The 14,744-nt window shown below is 37.5% G+C and overlaps 1 pseudogene; it reads right to left on the reverse strand.

The window, feature by feature from the left end:
* Positions 1 to 2,018: 2,018 nt before the first annotated feature.
* On the reverse strand, positions 2,019 to 4,962 carry LOC110563798 (NADH dehydrogenase [ubiquinone] 1 alpha subcomplex subunit 8-like; annotated as a pseudogene).
* Positions 4,963 to 14,744: the final 9,782 nt, after the last annotated feature.

Consider the following 14,744-nt stretch of genomic DNA (forward strand, 5'->3'; position numbering starts at 1 on the left):
CTCTGCTGTTACCCACAACAGAGGGTGGGTCCTCTCCACCCTCATTTATTCCCTGGAGATTCCAGTGGCCACACTAGAATTCAGAAGGAGGGCTCATCTACCATTGTCTCATCTTATGTCTTGATTCTTTTAACTTGCTTTCTTGTTTCTGCCTTAGCCAAAGCTAACTAGCCTCAGTTTGCAGTCACAGTGATGTCACCATGATGCAGGCCATACCCTGTCACTTCTCTGCTCCTAAAGTGGCTTATCCTTCACAAGCATAGGAGGTTCTACACAAATAGCCTCCATCTCTTACTCTTCATATCCTCCAGCCACACTTGCTTCCTTGGTGTTGTCCTTCCGTTTCTCTTTATCGGATAAACCTCTCCCATTTCTTTGATGCTTTCCCACACAGTTATCAAGGTCACATTCTTTTTTTTTTTTTCCTTTCAGATTTTTATTTTGTCACATCATCAGTGGGGTCTTCTTGGATACATTTATGATTGGGATCATCTACTTCCTCTATTTTCTTCCTTTACAATTTCCCTTATCATGTGAATCTATAACTGAATATCAATTATTTTGCTACCTTCAGAAAAATCTGAAATGTGAACAAGGAGAGAATTTTCATTGTTTAATAATTACAATAGCTGTTACTTATTGAATATTTTGATTATGTCCTGGTCAAAACTAAGAGTTTCATTTATGTATTTTGTCTAGTCCTTATTGCAATCCATATTTGTAAAATTGTTCTTACATTAAAGGAAAAAAAACTGTTTTTCTCCATAAAACAGTTTTGACTCAAACATTTTCTTTCTTTCTTGTAAATGTATGTGTGTGCATGCTTATGTGTTATGTGTTTATGCATGTGTGTGCTGTGCATGTGAAAGTCAAAGGTTAACATTGAATGTCTTCCTTGATTACTTTCCACTTTATTTTTTTGTGTTTGTTTGTTTGTTGAGACAAGTTTTTCCTGTGTAGCCTTGGCCACACAGGCTCACCTTGTAGACCAAGCTGGCCTCGAACTCACAGAGATCTGCTTGCTGCCTCCCGGAGTGCTGGGATTACAGCTGTGCACCTAGCTTCCACCTTATCGGTTGAGGTAAGTTCTCTCACCAAACCTGGCTATCTAAGCCCTGCTTTCCATTGAGGTTTGGGGAATCCCCATGTCCACTCTCGCTGCACTAGGATTACAGATATGTATGAACCTGTTTCTCTTTCATTGTTACCAGTGATCAGACATCAGTCCCCCATTTTACTGACTTGGCCACCTCCCCAGCCCAGCCCTCAAAGAGCATTTTGTACCCCTGCATCTGAGTGATCTTTTCTTTGCCTTTTGAGTGAATTAGATTCTACCCCATTTGATGGGAGAGATGTTTATGCATAAATATTATTTCTCTACCCAATATATTACAGAGGGAAAGAAACTGGCTTCATTATCTTTGAATATATAATACTTTAAGTCTACAACAGGATTTTGCATATGGAAAGAACTCATTAAATGTTAAATTATGAACTATGAAGACAAATATGTGACAGTTTGGTAATGAATTTAAAAAAGCATTTTCACATTTTAGAGGGCTGGTTTTAGAAGAACAGGGCGGCTTTCCAATTTCTATCCTGTTCCTGTCAATCTCTAGATTCCATTGCTTGCTTGAAGGTAGAAACAATATTTCTCAGAATGATGCCAAGTTTACCTTCTTCCAAATGTTTATAATGTACAGTTTTCTGAATCCCTCTAAAACATAGAAGGCACTGATGTCAACAAATCTATAATTATGTAGATTAAGCATTTCATAATTAATTTATGGCAAAGCCTTCATGTATGTTTACAGTTATAAAAAGATAATATAAACCTTTTTCAGTTCTCTTAAATATTCTAGTTACTAATGCTAGAGTGGTTGTGTCTTTGTAAATGCAAACTTTCTTTACATATCATCTATTAGGAAAACAGTGGTTTCTAGAACTTATTTTTTTACATAAATGTAAAGGTCATCATATCTTCTTTTGATCAGTTTTCCAGTGTGCATCACACAATGTTATACATCCTTCCCCCACTTGAGTAGGTCTGAGTTTACACAGAGCTTAAAAACTCCTAAAAGGACACAACTAAAAATTTAATGTGCAATTCAGCAAAGTCTTTTTGAATTTTGCATTAGATTTTCCTTTAGCCTTGGGTAAAGCTATAAAAAAAATTACCTGCTTAAAAATGTAATCATCACACAGGAACCTTCCTAAAGTCAGCATCAAATAGAATAAAATATATTTTATTAATGATACAATTCACAAAATTACTGGTCCTGCCACTCTCTGCCCTCCAGGGAGCACCCCCTCCCCTGGTGGCATGTGCATCTGTTATTGGGGTTTGTTCTGTGTAATTTAACCTTCTGATTGCCTTGAATGCCTAATGAAGTAGAGCAAGCTAAAGGCTGTATAAATATGTATTGGCTTCTTTGGAAAATAGACCAGTGAGATCCTATCTAGAGGAAGAGTTGCAGGATGACCACTTCCTGCCTGGAGAACCAGAAGCAAGAATAGACAATAAAATATAGAAATATGTATCAATGTTTTTTTTGTTGTTGTTGGAATCAATGAGTAAGTTAAACGGCATGTTGTTTTTCAGAGAATAAACTTTTACTCCTTAATTGGATTTATCCAGAAAAAGTAATTTGAACATTCAGGTGTACTTAAATTCCAATGAGATTTAGTCTCCATTTTCAAGGTAAAAACCAGTAAGAAGATAAACCCATTTTTTAAAAGGAAATATGCAGACTCTCTTTGACAGAGAGGGAATGTTGGGTGTGTGTGTGAGGGGGGGTGTCAACTCACAGGGTTGACCTTATTGCAAAAGAGCAGTCGTTATAATATTGGGACAAGTGATTTCCATTAGTTATTTCGTGCTGAAGAGCTGCTTTGAAGATACACTCTGAGCATGCCCAAGCATCTGAAACCCATCTGCTCTAAGATCTATATTTCAGATGTCTCGGCTGTGATATAATTGTACTTGGTTCAGAGACAGGGGATTACTTCCAACTGTTTTTGCTTTACCCTGGTCTTCCCAATATGAGGCTTTAACCCCTTTAACTTGCGTAAGTGCGTTGTCATAGGAGTTCATAACACACTGACCATGTGCTTGTACCACGGAACAATTAAGCAGGCTCCGTGTAAATCTTTCCTGGTGATCCCCAAACCATTCTGGAATACTTTGTTTGGCAAAACAAAATTAAGCAGATGTTAAAAGGCATAATACAGGTAGAACAGAATACTTTATTTTCTGCCCTATTACATTATTACTTTTTTTTTCCTTTAAAAACTTTAATGGAAAGGAAATGTAGAGAATAACTGCCAAGTTCCATGAATTATTTCTTTTTTAATTTTTTTGTTAATGTCTATGATCCAGGAAAGAACATTTCATTTTCTTTTCTGTAGTCTGGGCACCTGATAGAGAATACCCAGTGTGAGTTTTGGACCCATGTTTACATGGTCCAGGAAAAAAAAAAAAAAAAAAAAGTGGTTGTTGCGCTTTGTACGTTTTAGATCCCCTTCTATCACAGAGTTGGGCTCTGGCTTCACTCTTGGTTGATTAGGGTTCTCTGGTAAATGGCGCGTGTTTTCTCTTTGGTGACCTTAGACAACTCCCCGACGTCAGGCTTCACCCAGCTCAGTTCGTCCAGCACACTCTCATCAAACTTTGCCTGCTCTTTGTAGCAGTGACAAAGCAGCTGCAGGCTGGAATAATGAAGGCAGGTCTACTCCTGTGCGAAAGGCTGCACAGTGACGCTTTATCTGCCTGAAGGAGTTCAATGCACACCTGTCGACCAAGCTTGTCCTCCTTCAAACAGCGCCTCAGGTCCTTCTCTTCCTAGTGGCACAGAATAAACTCCTTATTGGTCTTACCACACTGAGCACCATAGCAACAGGCTGCAGCTTTAAGCACGGCTGAGCTGACTTTGACCTCTTCCATTCTTTTTTTTTTTCTTCTTCCAAAACTTTATTTTTTTTAATTCAACAATGTACACTTATTGTCTTATTTGATCTACAAATATCTCAAGTTTTTCTGATAAAATAAGTAAAGCTGAGTATGGTTGTAGAGTGTAATTTTGTATTTTTAAAACACTGAACACTAAGTAAGACATTAATAAGGGAAGATCACTGTGTCACTGAGACTTTCTTGTAACCTGTAACATCAGCAACAACTTTATTAAATACCTAAACAGATATTTAGCAAAACGGTAATTTCTGGTCAATATTTTTCTATCTAGAAAAGACCAATTTTTATTATTTTTAAACTGGGAAAAACAGATATTGAAAAAAAATCAGAGGGAAAGGAACAATATTTTCTAACATTAACTGTAATTCACTCATTATCCTTTTCAAAAATTAAAAGGCAACCCAGCTCATAAATAAATGTTTGTGCACAATACGCAGAGATTATTTCTCCAATTAAGTTCAGAAATTGGGCTTCTGGTTCCTTCACTGCAGTTGCGTGTACTAAGTAGGGTCATAGAGGTTGTTTAGATGTGCTGGCCACAGCTTGTCTTTCACCTTTTAACGGGCAACTTCAGTAACTAAGGACATTTGTCAGTGAGTTGAGTAAAAGATATTGCCAACGGTGTTTTCCCCAAGCTCCAACATATTTTATTTGATAGCTTTGTCTGTCTAAAAGAGGGTTACTTCTCTTTCGTCTTGTTGGCTTTGAAAAGACAGCAAAAGTTCTGTTTGTTTATAGTGGTAGTTAGTAAATCTTGTAGAGATTCAAAATGTGGTCTATGATGCATAGCTTTATAAACACTGGCACTAGCAAACAGTTTGAGCATCTGTCAGTAGCTCATTCATGTCCAGTCTTAGAAACATACTGGTAGCTAGGCATTATGGTGGACACCTGTAATACTGGAAACTATGAGACTGAAGCAGGAGGACTACAAATTCAAAGCCAGACCTCTTCTACTCTTTCAGAGTGGGCAGTTCCACTGTCCCTGGCATGAGAGCAGCAGATGTGACTCTGATCAGGTGCCCACAGTGGGGCTGCCCGTCTCTTTCGGTTCCCTATTAGGTCACTGAGACTGCCCAGTACCTTGACGTTATAAATTCTAATGGACCTATACCAACAATATTTCATCTCTAATATCTAGGTGTATGGATTCGGTAAGTATCTGTTGGAAAAATCAACTTACAAGGAGAAAATATGAAAATCCACAAAAGAGGAGATTGCCCCAGGACTATGTATTAGCGTTTATGATGATATTTGGTACAAATCCCATGTATTACTGAAAATTAGAGAGAATCCAATTATCTCTTTCATAATCATGCCAACCTAAGTTGATGTTTTGTATTTTAGAATATATAAAATACAGTGTTATATTCAATCACAATTTTAGTTAGATGTGCTGAATCCATCGTCCTAATAAATATTCACTTACCTTACTTACCAAGTAAGTTAAAATTTCAAAGTGTAATGAAAGGCGAGAATAGGCCATTAGTTGTGATGACAAATTTGAAGTGCTTTCTGAAGATATGGAGATGGTAGGGATAGAATATTTAAAGAACACAGAATAAAATTTCAGGAAATACCCTCTCCAAGTTCTAACTTCAGAAATCATGAAGTACTTTAGAAAGGGTATGAAACCACATGCTACCACAAAAAAAATGTACATATAGCCATGCCCATATACTTATATATTTGTTTGTATAGGGAGTGACTAAAAGCAAATGAGATGGAAAATGTTCAACCCCTTAAAAGAAGTGAACCACAGTGGGTGACAACTAAATCTATGTCATTTCTCACCCAACCATATAGCTTACACTGCAATAGAATTGCTCTATAGCTAGAGCCAAAGCTGCTAGCTTTAGTGTTATTTCCACACAGTGTGAGAGAACTGACTTTAGAGCTATCAGAGAAGCTGAAAATTGAGTATGGGAATCCCAGAGAAAGTGGATCTACAGATTGGTGAATCTCCAAATTTTATCTAAACTCTCCTCAAATGTTTACTTGACCTGAAAGATATTATTATATGTGTGAGGCTGTCAGGAGCCCAACAGCTAGGAAGCTAAGGTATTTCTGCTGACTTTGTCTGCAGAACTCTTTGTCAGTTTGCAGGGGTTTGATAATGATCTTCTCTTTTCACAGCCTCATAGTAGAGGTGTGACTTTAGAGGAAACATTATATCACAAGGCTTAGAATATACCTAAAATGAGATACGAAAGCTGAGTAGATCCCCCATGAAAGAGATAAACCAAGCTGCCAGAAGCAGTTGGTCTACCAGTAATCTCAATGTCTGCTAGAATAAATTTTACCACTGTTCAGTGGGTGATAGCAAATGCAAAGTACTTTCTCCAAAGTCAAGTTTAAAACTACATTTCAACTTGTAAATGTTTTGAGCCCTAATCAAGAGAAAAAGTAATTAGTAATACATTACTAATTTGAAGAGCCCTATATAATGATTATAACTATTTAAAAGCAGAAATAGTTTGCTTTCTCTACCTTGTACAACTCTACTATGAGGAGTCTACAGCAATAGATTTTTAGTGTAGAGTGTCAGAGGGAGAATAAGAGCTCTGGCAAAAGCCAGTAATTTTGGAGGTTTAAATGGAAAACAGCTCCAAAAGAAGTAATCTGTTCCTGCCACTCGCCTTTTTGTTAGCTTGTGGTGTCTAAAAGAATCATTTGACATTTCATTATAAGATAAGTACATTAAAAGTATGCAACATACTCTCTTTAAATATATATCTAATACTATTATACTTATGCATAGTATTATATGTGTATAATAGTATATATTATATAGATATATAATATATTAAATATGTAATATACAATATTTGCTGGGAGCCAAGGCCAGCTAGTGGAAAGTTACAGACAGCTGCAACAAGGTCATAGGTGAGAGATTTATGTGTCCAGAACTTATGAGACATCTGTTCATCAGGCTAGACATTTGAGATATCTTAGCTGACATTCTTGTAGTATCTCTTTTAGTAAACATCCTTGTGGTGTTCTGCATCATCATTAATCACCCTGTTATGTTTTTTAAACTATATTGCTAACACATTTTCTTTTTCAGCCTTCTCCCTATAAAGTTGTGTGAAAATTTTCAAATAAACGAGAATGAGATCAGACTATAGACTTGGTCTCATTCCTGTGTCTCTTGTCACCACCCCATTCTCTTTGCCCCTCCTTAGGAACTCGTTGAACTCCCACTGGACGGGACATATTTGGCCCCCAAAGTGAACCTGAGGCACGGGGATTGAATTGAATGTCGTTCTTTGTGGGCCTACGCCATTTCATAGGATCGCTGTTTCTACAGGGGAAGTGAGTGAAGATCCTGCAGAAGAGATCTCCACAGAGCCACCAGTTTGTGAGTCTGATCCGGAGAGGTAAGTCAGAATGATGAATTATGGGACAAGAATTGCGGAAGCATGACTTATTCTTACAGGGTCTCAAGGAGTCCTTCAAGACATGAGGAGTAAGGGTAACTAAAAGAGAATCTCACAAGCAAAAGAGATATTTGAAAAAAATTAGAACAGCCAAACAGGCAAAAAAAAAAAAAAAGAGAATGGCCAAGATGAAAAACTCAAGCGATAACACATGCTGGAGAGGTTGTGGAGAAAGGGGAACCCTCCTCTACTGCTGGTGGGAATGTAAACTGGTACAACCACTCTGGAAAGCTATCTGGCGCTTTCTAAGACAATTAGGAATAGTGCTTCCTCAAGACCCAGCTATTCCACTGCTAGGTATATACCCAAAGTTCGTTCAAGTACACAAAAGGGGTACTTGCTCAACCATGTTTATAGCAGCTTTATTTGTAATAGCCAGAACCTGGAAACAATCCAGATGTCCATCAACAGAGGAATGGGTACAGAAATTGTGGTATACACAATGGAATACTACTCAGCAATCAAAAAGGAGGAAATCATGAAATTTGCAGGCAAATGGTGGGATCTAGAAAAGATCATTCTGAGTGAAATATCCCAGAAGGAGAAAGACAAATACGGTATATACTTACTTATATAGACCTATAAGATATGATAAACATAATGAAATATATACACCTAAAAAGACAATCAATTGAGCGGACATGGGGTAAGATGATCAATCCTCGTTTAGAAAGACAGATGGGATGTGCATTGAACGTATGACAGGAGTCTACTGAGCGCATCTGAAAGACTCTAACTAGCAGTGTTTTCAAAGCAAAGACTCATGACCAAACCTTTGGCAGAGTACAGGGAATCATAAGAAAGAAGGGGAGTTAGTCTGATGGGGAAAGGATAGGAGCTCCACAAGGACCAAATATATCTGGGCACAGGGTCTTTTCTGAGACTGACATTCAACCAAGGACCATGTATGGATATAACCTAGAACCTCCACTCAGATGTAGCCTGTGGTAGCTCAGTAACCAATTGGTTTCCCAAAGTGAGGGGAACAGGGACTATTTCTAACAGGAACTCAATGACTGGCTCTTTGGTCTCCCCACCCCCGAAGGGAGGAGCAGTCCTGTTAGGCCACAGAGGAGGGCTTTGCAGCCAGTCCTGAAGATACCTGATAAAACAGGATCAGATGAATGGGGAGGAGGTCCCCCCTATCAGTGGACTTGGAAAGGGGCACAATGGAGATGAGGGAGGGAGGGACTGGGAGGGAATGAGGGATCGGGACACGGCTGGGATACAGAGTTAATAAAATGTAACTGATAAAAAAATAATAATAATAAAAAAAAAGTTTTGCTTTGATTTTAGTTTAAAAAGAGAAGATTTAAAGTTATGCTAAAGATTAGAGTTGAGTACAAGATTGAATTTTGCCTAATTTCTTTGTTTAGGTTGTTTTTTAAGGTTAATATTAAAATGGGTAACCATAAAGTTTGCCTATATTGATCTACCTAATATTTGGTTCTAAAACATACATTTAAAATATATGTCAAAATTAAAGATTATAACATCCTGTTTTATAGGATGCAGTTTAGAGCAGATGATAAAGGTAGACAAAGAGTAACTCAAATATGCTGGCTCTCAGACTTGTCAGAGATCTGAGAAATATGACATTTTAACATATGTAAGTTTATTATGACAGAGTCCAACCTGTTGAACCATAAGAAAACAAATTAATTCAGTTTTTATAGATGCAACCTAGAGTTTTTCCATTTTAAATAAAAGTTATTCCAATTGTTGATACTTTAACAGTATTTACTGATGATTCATTATCTGGTGTTGCTGCCTGTGCTTATGAAAGAAAAACAATGTCTTTTCATGTGTCTAGCACATCTGCACAAATACAGATTTATATGCAGTATTGGCTGTGTTTCAAAGTTTTAATAAGCAGTCTTTAAACATTTTTACAGATAGTGCATATGTAGCTCAGTCTTTGCCTCGGTTAGAGACTACAGGTCAAATCCAGGTATCTTCTCCTGCTGGAATTTTATTTTTACAAATTCAAAACTTGATACAAAAAAAAAATACTTTCCCTTTTTTATAGGACATTCCAGGGCTCATTCTAATTTGCCAGGACCCCTGTCTAAAGAAAATGCATTGGCAGATAAAGCCACCAAAGTTTATTGTTCACAGTTAAAAAGATCCCAGGATGCCCTTAACATGCATCATCTTAATAGTCAAACCTTGAGACTTAAAAATGGGTTGACTAAAGAATAGGCCCATAGTATAGTCAAAGCTTGTAGTACTTGTCCTCAGTTTCAGCCTGTTCCTCATTTGGGAGTCAATACTAAAGGACTGGTTCCAAATCAGATTTGGCAAATCGGTATTACTCATATTCTTGAATTTAAAAATTAAAATATGTACATGTTTACATAGATACCTATTCTGGATTTATTTTTGCCACTCCACAACCAGGAGAAGCTGCAAAAAATGTTATTGCTCATTGTCTACAGGCTTTTAATGTTCTAAGAGTTCCTAAGCAATTTAAAAACTGACAATGGAGCAGAATATACTAACAAATCCTTTAAAGGATTTTGTCAACAGTTTCAAGTTTCTCATATAACTGGAATACCTTACAATCCTCAAGGACAAGGCAAGCTAAAGCGTGCCCACTAAACAACTAAGATTTACTTACAAAAAACAAAGAAGGGGGAGCCACTCCCCTGGACACCTAAATTTAAAAAAAAAATAGATCTGAATTTTTAAAATTTGGATAAGCATAGTAAATCTGCAGCAGACAGATTTTGGCATACAGAAACCAAAAACTTTTGCTAAAGTAAAATGGAGGAATCTTTTAACAAATCAATGGCATGGACCCAACCCTGTACTCATAGGGGAATGAGGAGCTGTCTGTGTTTTTTCCACAGGAAAATGATGCAGCTTGATGGCTACTGGAATGCCTGGTGCAACAAGTGGATGAGGAGTTTTCTCCTGATAATGATAATGATGTCAAAAAAGACCCCGCCAGTCAAGATGATTGCTATGTGCTGCCCTCAAGGAAGAATGTTGTTTTTACATGGACTATTCTGGGGTTGTGAAAGACAGCATGGCTAAAGTTAGAGAGGGCTTAGAGAAGAGAAAAAGACAGAGAGAACAAGAGGAAAGTTGGTTTCATAATTGGTTTTCAACTTCTCCTTGGCTCACCACTCTTCTCCCCTCAATCTTGGGACCCATGGTGGACTTCTTTCTCCTTATATCTTTCAGCCCATGAGCTATCAAAAGGCTTAGTAGCTTGGTAAAAGAGCAAATTGACTCCCTGGCATCTAAACCCATACAAATTCATTATCACAGACTTGATTTGGCTGGCAGAGACTTAGCTGACCCGAGGAAGACTGGTAACAGTCCATCACATGGGTCTTGATTGTTTACGTTTGGCTCTCATGAGAACAGCATGAAACTCACATAAATGCTTGCCTGTTGTAGCATGGGCACCACAGGGATGTAGGACTAGGTACCATAGGAGAAGGATCCAATTGTCAGCTTCTGAGTTCCCCGAGAAGCAAATCTGATTGCATAGAGGTTGCTGTTTGATTACTCCTAACCACAACCTGCTGGGGATGCCCTCAGGTGTTGATGGGGTCTTCCTCTCCTCCCCAAAAAGACACCCAAAAAGGCTGCAAAACACCCTGGGACGATCAGGTCACTACTTCCCCCTCTGGTTAATGCCCACTGTCTTCAAAAGGCCTCATGCTCATAACCTGTTAGCCTCTTAAATTATTTGAGTAAGGGAGGAGATGCTGGGAGCCAAGGCCAGCTAGTGGAAAGTTACAGACAGCTGCAACAAGGTCATAGGTGAGAGATTTATGTGTCCAGAACTTATGAGACATCTGTTCATCAGGCTAGACATTTTGAGATATCTTAGCTGACATTCTTGTAGTATCTCTTTTAGTAAACATCCTTGTGGTGTTCTGCATCATCATTAATCACCCTGTTATGTTTTTTAAACTATATTGCTAACACATTTTCTTTTTCAGCCTTCTCCCTATAAAGTTGTGTGAAATTTTTCAAATAAACGAGAATGAGATCAGACTATAGACTTGCTCTCATTCCTTGTGTCTCTTGTCACCACCCCATTCTTTTCACCCCTCCTTAGAAACTTGTTGAACTCCCACTGGACAGGACAAATATTATATGTGTCTATATTATTATACAGAATTTTATGTGTATTATATATAATATGTGTATATATGAAGCCATATATTATATATACATGTGCACACATACAGCAAATAAACAATATGTGATATTATATATACATATATAAATATATATAAGATATATAAAATATATATTATAATATATAATATATAAAGTATTTATGTTAAATCACATGGATTCTAGGTCATAGAGGCCTTCGGATATAAACTCAAAAATGGGTCATTAGTAGATATATTTCTACCTTTGGTAGAGCCTCTACACTAATTTCCACAGTGGCTGCACCAAATTACACTGCCATTGGCAGTTAGTGCATATGTGTTACTCTTCCCCAATATCCATGGTAAGGCTGGTCAGTTCAAAAAAAAAATTTTTACTTGGGTAAGATAAAATCTCAACAGAGTTTTAATTTTCATTTCCCTGGTAGTTAAGGATGTTGAACATTTAAATATGTTCCTCAATTATTTATATTATATTTTTTTTGAGAAATTTCCATTTAGTTCCGTGCCCCATTTTAAGTTGTTCTTTCCCTTGGCATTTAGATTTCCGAGTTCTTTGAATATTCTTGATAATGACCCTCTGTCAGATGTAGAGTTGGTAAAGATATTTTTTTTTCATTTTCATTCTATAGGAAGTCTCTTCTCTCAAATTATGGGGTCAGTTGCTGTACGGAAGCTTTTGCTTGTTTATTTTATAGGGTCTTATTTGAAGTTATTGCTTTATTAATTTATTAATTGACTACTCTTCCAGGATCCTCTTCAGAAAGTTCTTTCCTGTACTAGTGAGTTTAGATGCTGACCACACTGTCCTCTGTCAGAATCAGGGTACAAATTCTTATGTTGATGTTCTTGATTCACTTGTTGTGAAAGAGTGAAGTTCTCTATAGGATAAGAGATAAAAGACTTTGTTACATTTTTTCTATACATAGCTATCCAGTCCAACCAGCACCTTTCATTGAAGATAATATTCTTTTTTAAAATTAATTTATTCACCTTACATCCCATCTGGGGCATAGTACCCTTCCTCTTTTCCTCCTAGTACCATCCTCCCTCCTCCATCCCCCTCTGCTATTCCTCAGAAAATGGGAGGTTCTCATACCCACCCGCCCCAGCTCATCAAGTGGCAGGAGCATTGAGTACTTCCTCTTCCCCTGTGTCCTGGTAAGGCAGTTTCCATCTAGGGGAAGTGATCAAAAAGCAGGCAACAGAGTCCATGTCAGGGACAGCCCCTGCACCCCTTGCTCTAGTGGACCCACATGAAGCCTGAGCTGCTCCTTGGCTCCATATAAGTAGAGGACCTAGGTTCAGATCATGCATGGTCTTTTGTTGGTGCTTCAGGCTCCACAGGTTCTTCTGTGCCCTAGTTAGTTGGCTCTGTTGGTCTTCTTGTGGAGCTGGTATTCCCTCTAGGTCCTTTAATTCCCTCCACACACACACTTTTCCAGTAGACTCCCTATGCTTTGCCCAATGTTTGGCTGTGGGTCTCAGCATCTGTTTTAAACTGTTGTTGGTTGGAGACTCTCAGAGGACAATTCTGATAGGCTCCTGTCAGCAAGCATAGCAGAGTATAGTTAATGGTATTAGGGGTTGGCTCTTTTCCATGGGGTAGGTCTTGGGTTGGGCCAGGGATTGTTTAGACAGTCCCTCAATCTCTCTTTATCTGTTTTATCTTTGTCCATGCAGGTCTAGTAGGCAGGATAAATTTTGGATCTAAGTTTTTGTGAGTGGGTTGGTGTTCTCCTCCTTCCACTAGGATTCTTGCCCTCTTCAATCTTCATGGCCTCCCGTCCTAGAAGTCTAAGCTAGAGTTCCCCTCCTAACCTCCCAGAGGCCTATTCTGACGTACATCTCCAGCACTGAAATACTACTCAGCCATTAAGAACAAGGAAATCATGAAATTTTCAGGCAAATGGATGAAACTATAAAAGACCATCTAGAGTAAGGTAACAGAGACCCAGAAAGGCACACATGGTATGTACTTAACTTATAAATGGATTTTAGCCATATAGTACAGGATAAACAAACTACAATGCACAGACCTCAAGAAGATAAGTAACAAGGAGGACCCAAGGGAGCATGCTGAAATTTCACTCAGAGGGGAGATAGAATAGACAGTGGTAGGAGCTGAAGAGAGGGAACAAGATAGGAGAAGGAGTGCAGAAAGAAATAAGGGTAGAGATCAGACTTTGGAGGACAGGGGCAGGAGGATAGAAGGCCTAAAGAAAACAAAGAGTCTATTCTTTTCTTTAATGTGTATTGTTGGATTCTTTGTCAAAAATCAGGTGGCTGTAGGAATTTGAGCTGATACATTGCCCCTCAGTTCCAGTTCATTGATCAATGTGTCTGTTTTTATCACTATAGTACTTAATATTTCATATTATAGTTGCATATTATAGTTATCTTTTTATTATTATAGCTCTGTAGTATAATATACAGAAATGATAAACCTTGGATCAGATGGAAATAAAAATTACCTTTTTTATTTTACATATTTTACACACCTATAAAAATGTAACACTGAACTTTAAAAATAAGTGCAAATATTATGCCAACCCCTCAAAAATTAAAAATATAGGAAAATATTGATGTTGAAGAATTATTACTTAGATAGATGAAAATGATTATAAATGAAAGCAAAGATTAATATAAACATGCATAATGATGATCAGAAATATATATGTAAATATTAGTCATGTTCTGCCCAATTTTCATGTAATTAAATGACAAAGCAAAAATTATACTTTGAGTAGCCTAAAATATTGAGGAACCAAATTCTAACATCTAAGACATTATTACTAAGAAAATGGGTAAAAATATAGAATTTAAAAAGTACAAAAATTAAAAGAGTATTCTTAAGTATAATAAATTAACCAAAGAAGTGGGAATTAGGACCAGCAGATAGACAAACTGGAAAGAGAAGAGAAAAAGAAAATGGCACCCACATCTCCGTCTAGTGTGTAATTAAAGTGCATGGAGATAGATTAAACTCCCCATTAAAGGATATTGCCACGGTTCAGAAATAATTGTATCTCATTTCTAACCCACCAGCAATACTCATCACACTTAGATATGAGGAAAGTGAGTGGCTAACAGAAATATTAGAAAACTCTGCAGTGCTAGCAATAATCAGAAATAAATGGGGAGAAGCTATATTAAAGCTTATGCTCCCCAGGGTAGTAAGCATGAGGAAGCTGG

The sequence above is a fragment of the Meriones unguiculatus genome, chromosome 4, assembly GCF_030254825.1.
Source record: "Meriones unguiculatus strain TT.TT164.6M chromosome 4, Bangor_MerUng_6.1, whole genome shotgun sequence".
Lineage (NCBI taxonomy): Eukaryota > Metazoa > Chordata > Mammalia > Rodentia > Muridae > Meriones > Meriones unguiculatus.